Source organism: Cydia fagiglandana, chromosome 13 (assembly GCF_963556715.1).
Source record: "Cydia fagiglandana chromosome 13, ilCydFagi1.1, whole genome shotgun sequence".
NCBI classification, from domain to species: Eukaryota; Metazoa; Arthropoda; class Insecta; order Lepidoptera; family Tortricidae; genus Cydia; species Cydia fagiglandana.
Window position 1 is genome coordinate 7,862,117 of NC_085944.1, and position 18,144 is coordinate 7,880,260.

An 18,144-nucleotide genomic window follows, 5' to 3' on the forward strand; every position below is an offset into this window, starting at 1 on the left:
ATTCATAACCGTGAGCTCGTCTAGTATAACTTGACCTGAAGAGCCACAATAACTATACCTACATAATGCAAAATTTTACGTTTTATTCGAAACGATGCGCTCGTCAGGTTTGGTGAATGATTGACAAGGATTTTATTACTATCCGCTTTTATAATGATTCGTATTCCGTAGTCAGTGGCTTGTAAATTGTGATATAAGTACTTTTCCTTGCCGTTTAGTTTAAGGAAATATTGTCATAAGTATGCTCTTTCACATTATGAGAAAAGGTTTATGTAAATAAGATCAAATAGTAAAGAAGTTTTAGCGATCTGACGTCATCCGGCCTACCTATCCTTTAGGGGCATATAATGTCCAAGTGTCGGAAAGTCCAGAATGTAATATATTATGTATGATAAGTATTCAAATGTATAATAGATAGTTCTATTGCCAGAATGTATAGGCGTCATCATGTTTTTGTCATTAGGTTTTATTTATGTCTTACATTTAACTAAATTAGGAAAGAGGTCATAAATTGTCACTAGGAATCCAAATTAAAAACAGGTGTAATTAGTAATGTTAAATTGTTGATCAACTGTATAGTTTGAATCTTCTAGCTCAGGTGATAAAGTCGCTGTCTAAAAGGATCCATGCTTCATAAATTCGCATAATACCCTACTGCCAGAAAGGCCTGTGTCACAATGTTTAGTGTCAAAAAGCTCGAATAATGGTACTAAAATGGAAATCAAAACCTTGGGACACTTTTTTTCTCCTATGAAGGTCGAAAAAGCTCGTGATTCTGAGTAGTAATAACATAAAATATGACCAAATAAATAAAACAGTGAAGTGTACAATTTAAAAAACCGGGCAAGTGCGAGTCGGACTCGCGCACGAAGGGTTCCGTACCATAATGCAAAAAAAAAACGAAAAATAAACGGTCACCCATCCAAGTACTGACCACTCCCGACGTTGCTTAACTTTGGTCAAAAATCACGTTTGTTGTATGGGAGCCCCATTTAAATCTTTATTTTATTCTGTTTTTAGTATTTGTTGCTATAGTGGCAACAGAAATACATCATCTGTGAAAATTTCAACTGTCTAGCTATCACGGTTCGTGAGATACAGCCTGGTGACAGACAGACGGACGGACGGACGGACGGACAGCGAAGTCTTAGTAATAGGGTCCCGTTTTACCCTTTGGGTACGGAACCCTAAAAATGGCTCACACATATCCTCATAATAATACTCCGAGTCAGAGAAAATATACTTAAATGATGTCCATAAAAGCTCTTTAAGGTTAAGCATCATTTACTTCTGTAATTGCGTCACACGGTCACGTCTTACTCCTGGGATCATTCCACTGGCTTACCGAGCACGGGCGAACCAATACACATGCCAACCAATAAATATTATAATAATTACCTAATTAGTGCTCTTGATGACACCAGACCTGCTAGCATAAGTTGTGATCTCGCGCGCTACTCCATACATCAAGCGCGACTTCAAGTATGGACTTGAGTTGAGCCTGATATGATTCCAATATCATTTTAATATCGGTTTGATGTCAAGTGCACGTTTGAATTGGCCTGCGAGTATCAACAGCTTTTGTCAGTAATTTATTTCATAGTTCGAGGGTTCATGCAACAAATGCAACTATTGTTGTTCAGTATGATAAATTTCCAAGTCACGTTATTTTGGCTCTGGCGATAACTAGACCCAAACGTGCTTCGGAATAGGGCTTGATGGCCTTTACAGAGGAGAGCGATCCATCTCGGAATTACACCCCAGCGTCCCTGAGGAATCGAGGGTACTCTTTAAAATCACTAACCCGGGACAAAGCTTTTGAATTTACGAGTTCGAGACAACGTTCCGCATGTGTATGTTTTTCAATCTGGGTATATTGATACGGTTATTGGACGTGCTAAATACTTAACACTGATGTAAGGCTTGGACTACCAACAATAGTCTCCGCTTCTGAATCGTTTTGTAACGACCGTATCTTCTTCTTACGGCACGATTCGGAAAGTGAATTAGAGATTAACTAGATAAGATATAGTAAAAATATGTGACGTCAAACGGATAAAGGTACCTTATGGCGGTTGGCGCTTACGATTATTAACGTCGCTCCAATATTGTTGCGGCGCTATGCGATGTAAGCGCCAGCCGCCATAGTACCTTTTGTCGTGGAACGTCACATAACTTTACTATTTCATATCTAGTGAATCTCTAATTCATTTCTCGAATCGAGCCGTTAGTCTCATACTCTTGTCAGTGTAGTCGTGGTCATTGAGGTCGTTGTACGTTTTTTTTAAGAAAGTAAGTACATATTAGTCAAAAGCGCATACGGAAGCTAGGAAACACAAATTACGCAAACTAGTGAAATATGAGCATAAGTGCATGTACTTTGCCGTTTCTTTTTTCCCTTTTATTTAAATTTCTTGAAGTCTTACAAATCCGGCTTGTTCAATGTTCACGGCTCGACACTTAAAACCGGCTGCATCAACCTAGTCACGTAGCCTACTTGTCAGGGTGCGCAGCAAAACTTACAAACAAAACTTGGATTTGTGCTCGGCGTTGAGTCTGGCTAAGGTTTTAGCGGGCGTGTAGCGATAGCGGTGGCGGGGGTAACTATACTTGCGATTTTAAATAAAACCTCTTTTAGACTCCTATCATATTATTGGATCACACCAACCTCTTTAAAAAGTTTTCAGTAGAAATGTTCAACGGTTTGTTCTGAGTTTCCCTAATATAGAACGCTCAAAGTAATTAGTACACGTATTGCGGTGGCTATGAATAAGCCAAACCAAACCAAAATGCATTATTAAATTAACAACTTTCGGGCTTTATCTTGTGATTAAAATATATGACTCAATTTAACATGGAAATAGCATAACGTAGCCACTCCGTTAGGTTATAAAACTTTGTCTTGAGAATCTAATTAACTTACAAATTCAGTTATGGTCTAGTCATCCTGACGTCCACAAACTAGCCTATTCCGAGCAAATGACGTCACGAGCCTTTTATACTTTATGCAGATTCGCGATCCGATCGACCATTACCCACCGGTATATTCTCGTCTTGAGTCAACCTACACCTTATTAAAGTTGTATTCACATTGGATGCGAGTGAGACATTGCTATATGTGTAGCGCTGTCTCTAACACACAGTGTGATATCTGTAAGTATAGTATTTATCAAAGATGCACCAATTTTTTATGATATACTTAGGAGGCAAATAAGCAGACGAATCGCCTGATGGTAAGCGATTACCGTCGCCCATAGTGCGTTGTATAATATACAGAGAATTTTTTGTCACCTGCAATAATTTACGGGGTGAATATATAGGTCATACTGAGCAACTTTTACTATGGGACCGCTGAATTATTTATTGCAGGTGACTAAAAAAACATCCTGTATTTACCATACCATTTGCTTTATGTTTACCATTCGCTGCAACTTGGAAACTTCTACTTTACAAGTGAAAATAAGATGAGTAGGTAGTAGGTACTTGGTACCTTATCATATTTTTATAACCTAAGTAAGGAAGTAAGAATCCGTTACTAATCAAGGTCTTGTTTTTATTTCAAGTTAATACCGCCATTAATATATACTCGTATTATGTTAATGTCTGAAAGATCAAGAAAAATCTCTGATATAACTATTCAATGGTTATACCATTTAATCTTCTATCTATCTATCTATATATATAAATGCAAGTGTCCTGACTGACTGACTGACTGACTGACTGATTCATCAACGCAGAGCCGAAACTACAAAAGATAGAAAGTTGAAATTTGCACACTAGATTACATTTATAAAGTGTACAAGAGATAAGAAGCGATTTTGAGAAATTCAACCCCTAAGGGGGTTAAAAAGGGGATGAAAGTTTGTATGGGGTTCAAGTTTTATTTTAAGCTAGGAATTTGAAACTTCGTAAAAAGATATATTATTAAAATAGAAGAAAACTAATTTCAGCGTTTTTGAAAATTCATCCCCTAAGGTGGTGAAAAAGGGGTTGAAAGTTTGTATGGATATCAAATTTTTTTTCGAACGCGGGACTTGAATCTTTGTATTTGGGGATATTATCAAAAGACAGGAAAAGTAATTTCAGCGTTTTGTAAAATTCATCCCCTAACAGGGTTAAAAAGGGGTTGAAAGTTCGAATCCATTACAAATGCTTTGAAACTTCTTAGAAAGGCGTAATAGCTGATTAGAAAAAAAAGTAATTGCAACGTTTTTGGAAATTTAACCCCCAAGGGGGTTAAAAAGGGGATGAAAGTTCGTCTTGGGGTGCAAATTTTATTTTAAGCTAGGAACTTGAAACTTTGCAAAAAGGTATTAAATTAAAATACAAGAAAACTAATTTCAGCGTTTTTGAAAATTCATCCCCTAAGGTGGTGAAAAAGGGGTTGAAAGTTTGTATGGATATCAAACATTTTTTCGAGTGCGGGACTAGAATCTTTTTATTTAGGGATATTATTAAAAGACAGGAAAAGTAATTTCAGCGTTTTGTAATATTCATCCCCTAACAGGGATAAAAAGGGGTTGAAAGTTTGAATCCAACACAAATGCTTTGAAACTTCTTAGAAAGGCGTTTTAGCTGATTACAAGAAAAAGTTATTGCAACGTTTTTGGAAATTCAACCTCTAAAGGGGTTAAAAAGGGGATGAAGGTTCGTCTTGGGGTGGAAATTTTATTTTAAGCTAGGAACTTGAAACTTTGCAAAAAGGTATTAAATTAAAATACAAGAAAACTGCTTGCAGCGTTTTTGAAAATTCATCCCCTAAGGTGGTGAAAAGGGGGTTGAAAGTTTGTATGGATATCAAAATTTTTTTTGAACGCGGGACTTGAATTTTTGTATTTGAGGATATTATTAAAAGACGAAAAATAATTTCAGCGTTTTTAAAAATTAATTCCTTAAAAAGGTTAAAAGGGGTTGAAAGTTTTAATCCATTACAAATGCTTTGAAACTTCTTAGAAAAGCGTAATAGCTGATTACAAAAAAGTAATTGCAACATTTTTGGAAATTCTACCCCTAAGGGGGTTAAAAGGGGGATGAAAGTTCGTCTTGGGATGCAAATTTGATTTTAAGCTAGGAACTTGAAACTTTGCAAAAAGGTATTAAATTAAATTACAAGAGAACTCATTTCAGCGTTTTTGATGATTCATCCCCTAACGTGGTGCAAAAGGAGTTAAAAGTTTGTATGAATATCAAACATTTTTTTTCAAGCTTTCAAGCTAGGAACTTCAAACTTGGTAAAAGGGCATTAACATTATATTAAAAGTTTGTATTATAAAGTTTGCATCGATGAAAATTATAGGTACCTACTCAAGATGTAAAATGTTCAAGATAAAAGTCCACGCGGACGAAGTCGCGGGCAACAGCTAGTTGTCGATATACCTAACGGTATACCTAGGGTCACCACGCCTGCTAATATAATAATTATGTAAAAGTATTCTGGCGAATTGTGGATGGCTTTATCCCCGCGATAAAATACGAGCCCATATACCATGCGATTGATAGAGACGCAGCAGTATCATGATCGCATTTTTATCACTTGCCATGCCATGCGTCACTTTCGCGCTTACATATTTGTTAGAACGTGACAGGCGACAGGCATGGTGAGACAGACAAATGATAAGAACCGACCATCTTAGTCCTACAGGACACTGTCTTTATCACGCTGTCACCTAGACAAATACAACCATCATATTCATATCATTTTGAATTTTATGCAGATCGCTGATTGTTGTCTGTGACCTGACTCACGAATGTATCTTGTCGCCTTGAGCCAACCTGCGCCTTGTTAACACGTTCACTGCGGCTCAAAATATTGCTAACTTTCAACTAGTGCTGTAAGAGGTCTTTACGCCTTAACTGTACCATTTCACCGGTGCGGTTAGGGGCCTTAAGACCACTCAAGAAACAAGAATATTAAAATCCTTTTTTTCTCATGAAATTCACAAATTTGTGAATGATATTTATATAATGCTGTTGCTAAAGGACTGTTTTGTCTTGTTTTGGCTTCGCCCGAAGTTCTGATGTCAGAATATGGAATAATCACTAAAAATAATTAGAAGGCCTTTAGACCTCTTACAGCACTGAATTTGAGGTACATTTGTATGTACTTCTAGTGATGTTCCTAGTAAAAATGCATTTTATCGATAAATCAAATAACTTTATTATATACTGTAGGTAAGTGAATCACATATGACTGTTAACCATTTAAGACACAGAGGCTTGTTACAATCATAGCAGTAAGATTTAATTTCTACTAAACTACAAAACGTAATTCAAGACCAAAAAAGTAATAAATGTTGCCACTTTTTTACTAGCGCGTCTTGTATTTATGTACAAATAAGTAAATAAAAGTACTTTTTTAAATAGTAGGAGTAAAATTACTAATGAATAAATTATCTTAGCGTGATTATTTATCAAAATCAATTTACAATTTTATAAACAAATTATTGTAATGGGAACATTGTCTTACTTTTTTTGGTCTTGAATTACGTTTTGCAGTATAGAAGACGGCTCACTTAGTAACTACTGTGTTCGCTTTTGCAGTAACTTTTTGGTAAACTCGGCGATATTTTGGCACAGAGGTTGCGTCTTGCACTTCATTCTGATTCTGTGCTAATTGTAGAATTCTCCGACATCTCTTGTTTACACGACCAATGATTCATCACATTCGATACTTATTGTTAATATCACTCACTGACCAACAGCACTTCTTGGGTATTTAACCTAAACACTGAACACAATTGACGCTTACTACTTAGAATGTACGTATTTTGTCTCACGAGCAAATGCAATACATTACGTAGGTACATAATTGCTCATCGACTCGTGCACATCACTGGGTCATAGTTCGATTATCATAGACACAGACAGGTGCGGGAGGGGGCGGATAAGCCCGTACTACCTATATGAGGTCTTTAGACCCCCTATTCGCACTGGACGCACACTTTCCACTCTCAGTGCGATGAGAGGCCTTAAGACCTCCTGCGTATTTTAAAGTATCAAAAAATTCTACGTTATAATAGAAATCGAACCATATATTGGACTCTTTTCTACCTATACAATTCTATAAGCTACGAGGTCCGCACCAGAGCGAAACCACAATATTTTTGCCCGCACAGCCCGGGAGTACTAGCACGGGGTCTTTAGACCTTCTATCGCAGTGAACGTGTTAACGGTAATGAAAGATAATGCGAGGCAACATCTTGCATCTGCGCTCCATGTACACTATTCGCTGCAACTTCACTAATGAATATACGTGGGGGAAAGTTGGGTAATCACACATATGGCATATGGCTAACTTAATTTATAAATATCTCGTATATATCTTAGTTACTAAGTACACGAACTTCACGCAAGTACCTATGTCATAATACAATTTCGAAACTTATCAAATTCCTATTTTTATGTCATGTAAGGAGTAGTAGTACAATGAAAAGTACTCTTAAGGAAGACTCACGCTAGACCGGGCCGTGCCCGGGCCGGGGCGTCCGACAAGTAATTTTCTATGACGGCTGATCGGTGATCACGTGGTGCTTTCCATAGAAATTGAAGCGCCGGAAGCTCCGGCCCGGTCCGGCCCGATCTAGCGTAAGTCATCCTTTACGTAATGAAAATGTTACGCATTCTTATAATTCTGACATTTTGATATGAAAACTATGCTCGATGTGTGGCGTTATATATGATAGAATAGAATAGAAATACATTTATTTATGACAAACAAACACAGATGACAAATATACAATGTATAACATTTAGTGAAACATAAACATAACATTTAGTTATGTAGGTAACTAGGTAATAAGCAAGTACCTACTTATAGTATGAGAGAGCACCAATTACCAAACATAAAAGTACTTAAATGACAGCATCAGTTTTGTATTCAGATTTCGTAACAGTGTTTTATTTGAATTCGCTTTATCATTTATTACAATCAAATTAACACGTACAATCGTGTTGGCGAGGACATACAAAACATAATAATTATTAAGTATTCAACCACAGATGTACGAGTAGGATAATTAATCAAATATTACAAAGGGCCAGGCCGTAGATCGCGCTCTGATTCAATATTAACATCACAGGCTTCCAAACGCCAGATTTAAATTGATTTACTAACATTAGACAACGGAACAAAAATGTGGGGGATTTGGTGAAATAAATATTTAAGTCAGTGAAAAATCCCTCGCTCTGTATAAGGCGAGATCGCGGGAAGGAATTAAATTAGCCGGGACTCCGGGATTCGAGGGCGGGTTCACAACATATATCCCAAATGTTTCTTTTAGTTACATACTTATTTCCCCAACCGGGGTAGACGAGGGCAATTTTACATGCTTTGTGGTTATTTCTGTAGGTATTCTCTGATTAGTTGCTTGTTCACTGAGCAATTTGTGCCTATTTTTGTCAGGCAGTTCGGATGAAACGAGTTCGTTATATATTTTTCTCGGAATATTTGATTTTGGCAAACGAGAGTTGATACAGTCAATGTAACTTTCTTGTATTGCATTGGGTGGCATTGGGAGGAGCTTTAGATAAGTAGGTATAAAGCTCCTTGAGTTACGATTAATTTATTCTGTACTCGGAATTTCGGAGGCAGTTAAAAATATTATTAATAACTTAGGTACAATGATTGTACCTTTGATGTTACAGATTTTGTTATGTTAGTATATTTATATAAAGTGCACAACTGCACATCTTCATGGAAGTCTACGGACAAACAGTTATCAGCTGACTTTATTATTAAGAAAACAAAAACCAGCTTTCTGTTAATGTAAGTCGTTTTTAGGGTTCCGTACCCAAAGGGTAAAAACGGGACCCTATTACTAAGACTCCGCTGTCCGTCTGCCTGGCTGTCACCAGGCTGTTTCTCGTGAACCGTGATAGACAGTTGAAATTTTCACAGATGACAACAAATACTAAAAAGTACGGAATGCTCGGCGGGCGCGGCCGACTTGCACTTGTCCAGTTTTTTAACCTACATAACATTTGCTTTTCATACGAAGAAAACCTTTAAATTAACTAAAAATAACTAATAATTACCTACCAAATACGGAACATGATGGTTTCACTTTAACTAATAAGCCACTAATCCGCAAAGCCACTACGGGTCCATTGACAGGCTATTGTGTATTGGTTAGTATAACATTTATTTGATGATGCCCGTAATTACCTGGCACTATTAACGATATCCTCGCCGAGAAGTGGGTCTCGACATTGAAACCATAAATCAAGGTGTCACCTCAAATTGTTATCGGATTAGACAGGACCAAGAGGGGTCGGTATTCAGCCCTATGGCGTAAGGACGTCGGACGTCCGCCAAAAAACGACCATTGTTGGTGGCAAACAAGCACACCGCCCGTCCGATGGTAAGCTGTTACCGTAGTCTATGGAGGCCTGTGACGTCAGTAACAGTGATGTCAACAATTGTCGCACCTGTCGCCGTTGTGAAATAGGGGCCTGCAATACGTTACACAACTATCTCATTTGTAGAGCGTGTCACAAATTTTTGCGGCATTCGAAGAGTAACATAATATGTTATTGCAGGTGACTGTAGCAATGTTGCAGGTGTATGAAGATAAAGAGAAGGTCGGACCGATGGACACCTGAGGATTAGTATAGGGTCCGTTCGCACTCTTCGGGTACGGAGCAGTAAAAATGCCGGTCCGGCCGTAGTTTATATCTTTGACCTTGCACTACCGTTACGGATTTCTATTTGGCTCTATATTTGACTGAGATAGAAAATATCACTAGGTATAAAATGTCATTTTGTTGTGATTTGTGCAGTAGTTGTTATGATATGCACTTTCTATAGTATAAGATTAACAGTAATTTTGAATGTTAGGGATTTTCCAGCAGTTGGTTACTGATGCTCTCTATCTGATCTATCTCTTCTAAATCAGATAATCTACATAATGCTATTTATTACTATCAAATATCGAGCGAGTTTATCGCCGTAAGTAGGTATAAACACAGAAACCTGTCTAACCGCTAAGGTCTAAAGTTTACAAAGTCAAGGTTTCGTACTTACGTATTAAGCATTTTACTTTAATATTCATTTCATTTTCATTCGCATTCTGTACATTATCATCAAAAAAGTCATCATCATCATCATCTCAGCCATAAGACGTCCACTGCTGAACATAGGCCTCTCCCTTTTTTGGGGGGTGAATGCCATAATCGCCACGCTTGGCAGGCGGGCTGGCGATTGCAGTCGAGTACACCGAATTTGAGCGACGCTGCTGCTCGTCCACCGGTGGTCTTGGACGTGGTTTAAGGACATACCCGGGTCCTGGACGTAGTTTAAGGACATACCCGGGTCCATCAAAAAAGTATTATCAAAAAAATCGCACCCGTAAGTGATTTGGCTATAACATCCGTTACGTAGGACGGCTTGTCATGTAGTTTATGTTTCCCGTCAATTTGATGAAGCGTTTCTGACTGGCTTCCCACTCAATAAATTTGATGACACCAAATTCCACTTGTTAAGCTTCATCGGTCATCAATCACTATCCTCGCGACAAGTGGTTGCATAAAACACAACGTCATTACATTACACTGGTAAAATGCACTATACCTACTCATTTCTATGATCGATTATTTCTGGGTGTCTTTCTGAAATCCTAACAAAGTTTGTCCTAAAGTCACTTGCCCTAACTGGTTAGTCCTAATGGGCACATGCCCTAACGATCAATTGTCATAACGATTATTTTCCATAATGTACCTAAGTAATTGTTCTGAAAAATGGTTAGGTTAGAACTTGCTGCCACATGTGGGTTAGGTTAGGTTAGAATTGCGACCCTCGCAAAAAAGAAAAATTATGCTTAATAACATTAGGATAAGTAATCATAATTGATTACTGATTACTTATCCTAATCGTATTACTTATCCTAGTGTTAAGGAAAGCAAAATTAGGGTATAGGGTGTTAGGACAACTGATCATTATGACAAACAATATTAGGGAATGCAAAGATAGGAGAAAAAGCTTTAGAGAATCAGATATAGATCCATCGTTTATATATCTGCCATCCTGAAAAGTAATCATATCACTTCCATATCAGTGCGACAGAGAGATATTAGCGTAGCATAACTAGTTGCGTTAGACTGCATGATTGGCTCGAATACGTGAGTGACACCATTTTTAGTGTCCATAAGGCCCCGTCCTGAGATATATGTCAATGCCTATTCGTATCTGTCGCCATATGTGGGACCGTTATGTAATGCAAGTTTGAAGCATTACGCTACGTCTTACGTAGGCGAACAACGCGCGAACGCGGCGCGGCGCGGCGCGGCGAAATCAATCCTTTGATGCCCATAGAAGTGTCCTACGTAAGCGATCTCGTTGCGAACGCGGTGCGGCGCGATTTGCACGCGAATGTCAGGCGGCGCGGCGCGGCGCGGCGCGGCGGCGGCCGCTTTCGCCGCGCCGCGCCGCGCCGCGTTCGCGCGTTGTTCGCCTACGTAAGACGTAGCGTTACGCAGATTACGAGTGATTCATTGATGTAAGCGCGTAAACGAGTTCTAAACGTTTGTGTATTTTTTTTAAATATGCTAGTAGATTCTACATCCAAAAGCAAAGACACACGATCATGTTTGTTATTGCACTTGATTGTATATTTGGTTTAAATATCGGTTACCAACTGTACTAAGTAATATTCGACAGCGTAACAAGTTATGTGGAAATTATAATCACTACACCTTATAACACAAAGTCCCCCGTCGCATCTGTGTGTCTGTATGTTCGCGATAAACTCAAAAACTACTGAACGGATTTTCATGCGGTTTTGTGGAAACCAATAGAGTGATTCTTGAGGAAGGTTTAGGTGTATAATTTGTTAGCCCGTGCGAAGCCGGGGCGGGTCGCTAGTATTAAAATAATGCGCTTTGAAGATTAATTATGCATAATTTAATAAAATAAATGCTATTCCAGTTATAGCACTAAGCTTAATTGCTCACATCTGCCGACATCAAATGATATTATGACGACTAGCGCTCTAAAAGCGCACGAGCTTTGATACATCGAATGCATTTATGATCAAATGTTTCAGTTGCTTTGTACAGGATTCGGATTAATTGCAAAGCTTTTCATTAATTAAAAGTAACTTAAATCGATACACTGTTTAGACAATTAATAACAATATTAAAAATTAAAATGTTATTATGAACAATCACCATGGAAATAAAATTATTTAATAATCATTATAATACATATAGGTTACAAATATTTTTTGAGTGGGCGGAAGGCAATGAAGCATAATAGGTACAGTCTTAATTTAGTCCCAAATCATCCTGACTAAAGGTTGTTTCTAGATTTAAAAAAAATAATAAATCATTTGTTCTCGCAAATCTCGCAATATATGTAAAACCGGCTTACTTAAACACATTTTTGTGCGACATAAATATAAACATGTGCAGTTTTATTACACACTAATAAATATTAATTAGAGATAGAATCCAATATTCCAGACGCAGTAATACGGGACAGAAATTCCCCGGTTCTTGTGACTTAGGGCAACGGATAGCGTCCCCTCGCGGAGGGTCAGCGGGGGAGCAATGACAACCCCAAATAGAAAGGGCCCAGAGAAAACTTCGTCCCTCCGTTTATACGAGCCTCATAGAATACCGCTTAGCCCCAGAGCAAGACCCTTCCTTACTTTCACAAGCTCATATGCTTCTCAATGTTCTCAATCTAAAAAGAACTTTAAGTTTACTTAATAAAGCTCATTTTTAAGAACAGCATAGTGTATGCGTGAGCGATTAGGAAGGAAATCAGTAGCTTCACTACAGTTGTTATAGCCACGAATGCCAGTTCGTTTTTTTTCTGTATGGTATTTCATATGAAAACAAAAGACGTCATATTTGTTAATACTGATGTCTTTATGAGAATACCTCGCTGTTATTGCACTGTGAGTAGGATAAAAAGGCACCTTTGTCTTGGAGTAATAAAATGTGTAAGTATATATAAAAATAATAATTATTACAACATAATACGAGTTTCTTCTACGTACGCTGTTTTTGTGAACCGCTACAAACGCGGTTGCGCAAAAAAAGGAGTGTAGGTATGCAAAACAAAAAGGTTATTATATTTTAAAATACCTGAGTACCACTGCTTGCGATAGGTCCGAGCACAGTCTAGAAAGAGAAAGAGAACGTGCCATGCATTAGAGAGAGACAAAATGATTAGTGACTTGCAGTTAACTGCTTTGTTAGACAGTGAGAATTTAGTATGAAGTAGGTAATTTTATCAAACCGCTCTGCGCCGCTCAATTTATTACACTTTAAAGGATGACTCACGCTAGACTGGTCCGTGCCCGGGCCGAGGCGTCCGAAATGTCATTTACTATGACGGCTGAAACGGAAAACGGGCCCCGGCCCGGTCTAGCGTGAGTCATATTTACTTTAAAGTGTAATAAACCTTTAGTGCACCTTTTAAATTTATTTGATCATTTATAAATATGCCCTTTCAAAATATGAGTGGCGTATTTCATCCACAGAGCATTGTCCCGAGTCTTTTACGCTTTTTATTATTAGTTGAATAAATTTCGTTAGCGACGCGATGGCGTGTGGGCGCGAGTGCTTTGTGCACTCCTGTGACAAGCGGAGCGGTGAGCGGAACGACGAGCGGAGCGGAGCGGAGCGCGGCCGGAGGAGAGCGGGACGCGACGCTCTGACGTCATGCGCGCAGGCGCAAAAGAGGACTCCTTGAAACACAGAGTATGAAAAGTTTGAAGATGCATCACTGAGACTTGATAATTTATACTAAGTAATAATTAATAATAATTTATAATAATAATAATAATTTAGCCATTTAATTCCAATAGAAAACGGTACATCATGCATGATTCATTTTAAAACATTAATTTATACTATTTACATTTTTCAGTAAAATTATCTAATTATGATCTAGTTTCATGTAACTATATTATTTTATATATTTTTTGCGATTATATTATATTATATGTACATTTGATATCTTATTGAAATATTTATTATTTTTTATTGCGATTATAATAATTTAAATTCTATTGGATGTCCATTTATGGACATAGGCCTCCTCCATACTATGCCATAATTCTCGATCGGTGGCGGCACGGGTACATGTGACGCCGGCCACAGCCTGGATGTCTTATACTAAGTAGGTACATAAATATCTATGTAGGTATGTTAAAAAAAAACATTTTATTGTCATGATAGTGACTATTATGGAAACGAAGAAGAAAAGTAATTTAAATTAAGTAAATTATGATATAATACCCATACATTAAATTAAAATATAGGTAGGCATCGACACGCTCCTTAAATGCCTATACGTACTTGTTGTTGCATACATTTATAATTAGATACATAGCTACTTGTCAATCGGCGCGATTCGGGAAATGAAATAGATCTCTACTAGACCTCAACAAGTTACGATATGGATAATTTAACGATATTTGTAAGATAGATATGTCAAATTTGACGTTTCCGCGATTCTGGAGGTCCTCTTGAACAATTTCGACAAGTTATGACTTAGATATCCAAGTCACATCTAGTCGATATCTATTGTAAATCTAGTTGATCTCTATATCGTTTCTAGATCTTGTGATTATCTCGTTTCCCGAATACGCGTGAATGTCTCAGAGGTTCGAGTATAGCTAATGGTTCTGGACAAAAACTTAATAGAGTTGGCTCACTGGTACTTGTGGATTGTCTCGTAGTGCAAGTAAGGTAGAAGTACTAGTGCTCGACGCTGCACTAGTATTCGACATGGGCACTTTATGTCAAAGTGACAAGGATTAAATTTGAATAAAGAAAAATATTCGCCGTTCAAATTTAACCTATATTACTTTGAATTAGGATTCGAATTAGTATTGTACTAGTGTGCAGCGTCGAGCACCAGTACTTCTACCTTACTTAGTGCAACTAGCAAGATAACCCGCCTGATAAGATAAGATCGCCATAATATTGTTTATCCGTCACCCTAAGAATGAAGGGAAAACAACAGAAGGTCACTAGATGTCATCTATTATAAATACCTAACTATTTACTACGACTCCTCCTTCTTCTTCCTGGCGTTATCCCGGCATTTTGCCACAGCTCATGGGACCCTGGGGTCCGCTTGATAACTAATCCTAAGAATTGACGTTGACCTATTTACTACGACCATATGAGTATAAAAGTTACAGTGCATTAAACATTAGCAACACGTTTGTGTCTTTTCACTTACGTAGATTTATTGGCATCATGCATTTGTCACAATGACATCGTGTTTCATCTGCATATCGTGCATGCTCCGCGCCCCGCGATCCGCGTCCGCGTCGTCAGTACACCCGGCAGTCTCGTCGTCCGCGCGCGCCGCTACGACCGCCTACGACCGCTACGCCGCGTAGCCACTTCCGACTACGCCGCTACGAAGCCTACAAAACTACAATGAACTTCATTGTGACTGTGTACATATAGGATTACATTTTGTGTGTGTACTTTTGTGTAATATAGAAGAAACGTGGACCTGGTGATTGATATAGCAGCAAGCGTATACAAGGTGGGTGAATATTGAATAACGAGATATGAATAGCTGTTGAGACCTCGGATGCGAGTGCCTAATGTCAAGGACACAAATATTGATCAAACTGATGTACATTCTTGTCATATTGTTAACATATGTTTTTTGTTTTGATTTATGGTAACAATAATATAATTTTCGCGTGAAACCTGCGGAGCTATAAATTTTCTTGAGACCGTTAAAAGTAATGCGGTACAAAGGGATAGGTGTACAAAATGGGGTCGCGAATTATTTATAAGGACTGGTGCCGTCTTGCGTTACGAACTTGATGAATTTAAAATGGCTTTTAAAAATTACTGTATAAATTATTACGAAATAGTTACGTTCGATGCCATTACTGTTATTATATCGGCCATAAATAATTCATGAGAGTTGTATGTAAATGATGTCAAAAACGACTGATTGGTCTGTGTAAGGGTGATTACGTTGAAGTTATGTCTCAAAAAAAAAAAATTCTTTTGTTCTTCGAGTTGCCTATTCAATTATTTTAGCTAAGTTTGTATAGAAACTTTAACGCTACTGAATAAAAGCAAATTCTAATGTACAGATTCTGAATTATTATTTAGTTAAGAATCATTTAAATATATTTAATTTTAATAAAATGTGTTTATTTACATCGCTATGTCTACTGCTATATAAAACATTCGATACTAAACAAAGGAATAGTTTGGTAGAGTCAATAGGTAGAGCCAATTTCGCGGTTATAAATCTTACAAGAATTTTAGTAATATCGTAATTATAAATAAGTTACTCTTTAATTGTGTTATTAAATTTAGTAACTAGATTAAAACTTTATAAGATATTTATCGATTATTCTAAGTAGGCTTTGTGTTGCTTTGTTTCAAACCGTGACTGCCTATTACTCGTAATATTTGTTTAGTTAGTGTTTTAACTATAAAACTGCTGTGAGATGTAAACATGTTGAAATATTTAAAACGTGCCATGTATTTTATCAACTCGTTTGTTAATAATGTTTTTAAGTATTCTGGTAAGTTTCTAATCGTGTTCTCTTTTTAAATGTAGCATTTAAAAAACAATTTCCTTTTTTTTAAATCCTATTTGAAAAAATATTCCATGTAGTGACCCTCCAGTATTTTTTTCACATTTTCCATAAACATAAAGAAATATAATTAATATAATTGATCAAATAGATACCTACCTGAAGTAAAAAAATATAATTTTAACGGATATTTAATAATTTAGTGCAGGTAAATTTCTCTTTATTTTAATGTGCGGGCGGTTCCTGGTAACCGATAAACGCCTGAATTAATCTTAAATGATTTCCCAATAACCATTACCACAATTGCCAATTGATTCACATTGGTATCAATATAATTACTTTATAATAATTAAGATTTTGCCTACAGTATTATAGGCCATATTACACAATACACATTTGTTTGGTTTTGATGAACATATTAAGGCGAAATTCATAGTAAATTTCTTGTTATAAAGGGGTCAAACAGAAAACTGTGTTACGTCTTTCCTGTAGACATACACAAGAGTTAAGGGCTGTAAAGGTTAATTTTTTAAATGTACAGTTCGCGCGAACACACTAGTTTTCTCTCCTGTGGGCAATAGTTAACAGCTTGTGGTCATGTAAGTAATAATTTTATCATAGTTCTCTAAATAAAAGGAGGACCTTTTCACGTGGATAAGGGTTAAATAAGAAAATTAACCTTTACATCCCTTAACTCTTGTGTATGCCTGCAGGAAAGACGTAACACAGTTTTCTGTTTGACCCAAAGACAAGAAGCTAGAGGCTAATTAGAACTTACATTTTCTTATAACCTGAGCCTCTCGCTCGTTTACCTTTTGAAAGTGCGAGCCTTATGGTTTCGTCTTGGCTGTCTTATACCGGGTGTGGCCTGAAATACGAGCAAAAATTGTAACTGTAGACTGTACTCCTCATACTGACCAACATTTGTTCACCAACTTTTAAAAATAACTTGTCGTTTGATTTTTAATACACTTTAAAGTTTATTCTAAGAGGCAATGTATTGAAAATTTTGTTATGTTTAAGGCGTGACAAGCAACGTCAATCAGAAATGATATGGTATGGCGATGGCGTCCATTGAAGGTATTATTTATTTTGTATGAAAAATAGAAAGTCATCACAATTTTTAAAAGTTGTTGAACAAATGTGTCACCGTTTGAGGAGTACAATCTATAGATGTTTAAATTATTTGCTCGTGTGACAGATCACACCCGGTATGAAATGTTTTGGTGGGATATAATATACCTCCAGCGAGCAGGCTTTGTTTGCTTAGCAAACTTCATTGGCTCACCATTTCTTTATAAGAGGGAATATAAGTTGTACGAATTCTAAAAACTCAAACCCCTTATAATATCCCCTTTTTTCACTTTGCAAAATAAAAAAGAAATTTCGTCCATAGCGGCTCGATTCGGGAAATGAATTAATTAACTAGATACGATATAGTAAAGATATGTGACGTTCCACGGCAAAAGGTACCTTATGGCGGCTGGCACCGCGATTCGGGAAATGTATTAGAGATCCACTAGATATGAAATAGTAAGGATATGTGACGTTCCATGGCAAAAAGTCGGCTGGCGCTTACGTCGCATAGCGCCGCAATAATATTGGAGCGGCG

General features: G+C 37.2%; 1 protein-coding gene across 2 annotated transcripts in view; it reads left to right on the forward strand.

Moving 5' to 3' along the window:
* Positions 1 to 15,310: 15,310 nt before the first annotated feature.
* LOC134670197 (kazrin) overlaps positions 15,311 to 18,144 on the forward strand; it is a 144,175-nt gene continuing 141,341 nt past the window's right edge. For both annotated transcript variants that reach the window (XM_063527902.1, XM_063527901.1), the window contains exon 1: positions 15,311 to 15,511. The gene's annotated coding sequence lies outside the window, so the exon portion shown is untranslated. The remainder of the gene's footprint in view (positions 15,512 to 18,144) is intronic.